The sequence below is a fragment of the Piliocolobus tephrosceles genome, unplaced genomic scaffold, assembly GCF_002776525.5.
Source record: "Piliocolobus tephrosceles isolate RC106 unplaced genomic scaffold, ASM277652v3 unscaffolded_4252, whole genome shotgun sequence".
Taxonomy (NCBI): domain Eukaryota; kingdom Metazoa; phylum Chordata; class Mammalia; order Primates; family Cercopithecidae; genus Piliocolobus; species Piliocolobus tephrosceles.
Window position 1 is genome coordinate 1 of NW_022327110.1, and position 4,958 is coordinate 4,958.

At 41.0% G+C, this 4,958-nt stretch overlaps 1 pseudogene; it reads left to right on the forward strand.

Annotated features, from left to right (window-relative positions):
- The first annotated feature begins 3,622 nt into the window (after positions 1-3,622).
- Positions 3,623-4,329, forward strand: LOC111531992 (annotated as a pseudogene).
- Positions 4,330-4,958: the final 629 nt, after the last annotated feature.

The following is a 4,958-nucleotide window of genomic DNA, read 5'->3' on the forward strand; positions in this document are numbered from 1 at the left end:
CACTCCAGCCTGGGTGACAGAACGAGCGTCTCAAAAAAAAAAAAAAATCTGTTGCATAACTAAAAGAAAATGGAGACTTTGTTTAAGAAAAAATCACATAAAGGCAATCCTCCAGATTAAAACCTTGGAATTTTAATTAATTACAAATTCATCATGAGCCAACATTACAAGTTGACTAAAAAACTTACAGCAACTTCAGACTGCATTAGTGTCCAGATGTGCAACATCCAGATCCAATTCAGCTACCAAGGGATATTATTTCCAGTTCCAAATACATTTTGGAAGGGACATTAACAAAGTTTAATGTCCTCAGGGAGCAATTGGGATGATAAAAATGGTATCATATGAGAAACAGTTAGAATAGCAACGGATATTTATCGCAAAGGGTGGAAAAATTGTGAGGGGAAGGGTAGAGAGGATAGACTGATATCTAAAAGGTTATCATGTAGAAAAGAGATCCACATTTTGTATAGCTTGAGGGCAGAATTAAGGTCATTAAATACAACTATAAACAGTAGATTTTAACCCAAGGATGAGCTTTATAACAATTGATAGCAGCAACAAATGGATTGGGTTGCCTTGTAGATTATGAGTTCCTCCTATCACTTAAGGGAGCTTCAGCATGGACTAGGAGACTGGATTAAACATTTCCAAGTCTATAATTATCCTGAATAATTAATGCTCAGTATAATTCAAAACACATGAGAATTGCCTTCCCTGGGGTGTTAAATTTTATTTCAAGTCAATCAAAATAGATGTAAGTGGTCAGGCATAGTGGCTCATGCCTGTAATCTCAACACTTTGGGAGGCTGAGTGGGTGGATCACTTGAGGTCCGGAGTTCAAGACCAGCCTGGCCAACATGGTGAAACCCCATCTCTACCAAAAAATGCAAAAATTAGCCAGGCGTGGTGGCATACGCCTGTAATCCCAGCTACTCGGGAGGCCAAGGGACAAGAATCACCTGAACCTGGGAGGCGGAGGTTGCAATGAGCCGAGATTGTGCCACTGCACTCCAGCCTAGGTGACAGAGTAAGACTTCATCTCAAAAGAAGAAAAAACAAAGTATAAAATCAAAGATATTCTCATTTCACAATTTTGTGTAGTTCAAGTAGTCACCCTATTTCAGAAAATATTAGATAAAACCATCATTCAACATGAGCAGGAGAATCCCAATTTGAAGCTTTTGAGTGGAGATCTTGTCTTCCCAGAGGTTGTTTCCATGCTAATAGTTCAGATTTCACTCTTTTGAAAAGTAAATATTTATTTAGAAGCACTCAAGTGAACAATATATACACATTAGCAGAGTGTGAGCTTTTTGAGAAGGAGGAAAAAACAGAATTACCAGAGAGTTTAAGAGTGAAAGGTGGAAGGATGACTGATGAACGACAGAAATCTTGGCTTTGGAGGAAGGCACCAAACAAAAAGGGTAAGATAGGGTAAAAAAATATAGGATCTAAGTAAAATGGAGGAGGGGAAAATGATACCACAGAAAACAAGTATATACGGGGCAGAAGAATTGAGAATATAGAAGAAAATAGGGTACAAATATTGGACAAGGGTGACAAAAAGGTTTTTGAAGTGAAAAGGTGTGGGTGCAATAAAGTATGCTGGGATAATTTAAGGCTTCTCTGTGAAAGCATCTTCAGGCTTTGTACTGGGTACGTGGAAAGGCAGGAAGGCATGGAAAGAGAAAAATGTCAAAGAAAGCTTTTGGTAAAGGGGCTGGGCAGTCAGGAATCTTAAGGGTAATGGTAGTTGGGAAAATAGCACTATGGAAGCAAAAAATGGGACAAAAAGGACCAGCAAGCAATGGTGCATGTTTAAATGAAGGGTTTGGGAGATTCTACAATGGTAATATGTAAGGTTTTACAGTATACATGTACATACAGACATTTAGTCCAGTCAACTGTGTAAAGAGAGCCACCAGGAGGTGCCAAGGAGAGGATGTTGACAGCTAGTCTAGCGAGAATGTGGGAATGCGGAGGTGGGGGATACAGAGACAAAGGCACATACAAAACCCTGGTGTCTGTGTATGACACAAAAGTTTCTATTTCTCCTTTTTTTTTTTTTGAGACAGAGTTTTTTGCTCTTGTTGCCCAGGCTGGAGTAAAATGGCGTGATCTCAGGTCACTGCAACCTCCGCCTTCCAGGTTCAAGCCATTCTCCTGTCTCAGTCTCCCAAGTAGTTGGAATTACAGCCCGCCACCATGCCTGGCTAATTTTTGTATTTTTAGAAGAGACAGGATTTCAACATGTTAGCCAGGCTGGTCTTGAACTGCTGACCTCAGATCATCCACCTGCCTCGACCTTCCAAAGTGCTGGGATTACAGGCATGAACCACTGTGCCCAGCTGCTTTTTTAAAAAATTATTATTAGGGTTTTCTTTTTTTTGAGACGGAGTTTCTCTTGTTGCCCAGGCTGGAGTGCAATGGCACAATCTTGGCTCACTGCAACCTCCGCCTCTCGGGCTCAAGTGATTCTCCCACCCCAGCCTCCTGAATGACTGGGATTACAGGCGCCCGCCACCACACTCGGCTAATTTTGTATTTTTAGTAGAGACGAGATTTCTCTATGTTCGTCAGGCTGGTCTTGAACTCCTGACCTCAGGTGGTCCATCCGCCTCGGCCCCCCAAAGTGCTGGGATTACAGGCGTGAGCCACCGCGCCCAGCCTTAAGGTTTTCTTTTTTGAGACAGAGTCTTGTTCTGTCACCCAGGCTGGAGGGCAGTGGCTCAATCTCAGCTCACTGCAACCTCCGCCTCCCAGGTTCAAGGGATTCTCCTGCCTCAGCCTTCCAAGTAGCTGGGACTAAAGGTGCGTGCCACCACGCCCAGCTAATGTTTTGTATTTTTAGTAAAGACGGGGTTTCACCGTATTAGCCAGGATGGTCTCGATCTCCTGACCTCGTGATCCACGCGCCTCGGCCTCCCAAAGTGCTGGGATTACAGGCGTGAGCCACTGCGCCCGGCCAATGTTTTCAAATACATAGAACAAAGGCTATTTTAATGGGGAAAATGATATAAGCTAGAATGCATGCCAGATTGCCACTGTGTGAAAATGTACACTTATAGACAAGACTCGGAAAGTAATATTAAATAAATCAGGAAAACGTTAAAGTGACGGGATTATAGGTGATCTTTTTCTCCAGAATGTCTTTAATAATATTGTCACTTAAAATCTTGTCAATTAAAATAATATTGATTAAATAAATCAGGAAAATGTTAAGGTGACGGGATTATAGGTGATCTTTTTCTCCAGAATGTCTTCAATAATACTGTCACTTAAAATCTTGACAATTAAAATAATATTGTCACCGGGCGCAGTGACTCACGCCTGTAACCCCAGCACTTTGGGAGGCCAAGGCGTGTGGATCACGAGGTCAGGAGATCGAGATCATCCTGGTTAACACGGTGAAACTCCATCTCTACTAAAAATACAAAAAATTAGCCGGGCGTGGTGGAGGGCACCTGTAGTCCCAGCTACTCGTGAGGCTGAGGCAGGAGAATGGCGTGAACCTGGGAGGCGGACCTTGCAGTGAGCTGAGATCCAGCCACTGCACTCCAGCCTGGGTGACAGAGAGAGACTTCGTCTCAAAAAAACAAAAAATCTCTCTTTCTGTGGTTTTGTCAACCACAGAAAAAGGCTATGTCCAGTCATTGCTATGCCCTAAGACTTCAGACCTGTGTCTTCAATCATAGATGTGGATGTTCTCCCAGGAACTAAGCATCCCCTAGGATTCTATATCCAAGATGGTTTTAGCCTAAGGGAGACACCACATGGCTTAGAGAGCATCCCAGGGATCTTTTATATCCTGGCTTGTTCCAGGCCTGGCTCATAGCACAGAACTATGAAATGTTAATGATGAAGTTTTTAGAAGTTGATGGCACTTAAGTTTCAGGGAAGTGTCTCAATCAAGTAAACAGACATGATGAGTGCAAACAGCAGCCACTTCATCCTAACAGTGAGACCAGCAACCAGGAGAATAATGTTACTGGGAACAGTCAGACTTCTGGTAGCTCCAGCCAATCTGCTGATAATAGCCTTCTTGCCTATCCACAGCAGACTGAACCAAACTTTGAGCCAAAGGATGAAGACAGAGGGGAAGGTGACATTACTATTTAAGATAATGGTGTGCCACAGAAGACTGCTAAAGCCATTCCTACCATCAAAAGCCTGGAATCATTAACACAAACAGAACAAACTCACTTTTGAGTCTCGACAGAATGATTTTACTTCTTCTAATTGAGTTTAGTAGTAGTACTAACAGAATTTGAAACACATGCTCCAGATCAAAAACTCTTAGAAGATGTAACTATCATAACATCATGAAACCATCATTTGAATGTTTTCTGAATGAGGATGTCATAGGACTTGTAAATTTGGGTAGTTTAAGAGCTTTTAAACCTCTGAGCCAACGACCTAGAATAGGCATGAGAACAATAATATTACAAGTTTGAAATGCTATTAAAATAAATAGAAACAGAAAGTAGATTAGTGGTTGCCTAGGGCTGGGGAGGGGGGGAAATAGGAAGTGACTATAAATGGTTACTGGGGTTGTTTCTGGAGTAATGAAAATGTTCTAAAATTAGATTGTGGTGACAGTTGCACAACTCTGCATATACTAAAAGCCACTGAACTATATACTTTAAATGGATCTTATGGTATATAAATTATATCTTAATAAAGCTGTCAAAATGTTATTAAAATAGTAGTTTGGTAACTGTTTGCATAAACTTTGGAGGATCAGAGGTGATTTTAAGTATAAAACAATGGGGCTTCTGCTAATGAAATTATGTGCTTTTGATGTGGAAAATGGGATGTTAGTACATTTTCAGAACTACATGAGAGGACTAAGTCATTTCTGTTTGAAGTGGTTACATATTTAACCTGTTTCACAGAGCCCAGTGAATTTTTCCTTTAACTATATTTTTAAATTTTTTTTTTTTTTTTTTTTTTTT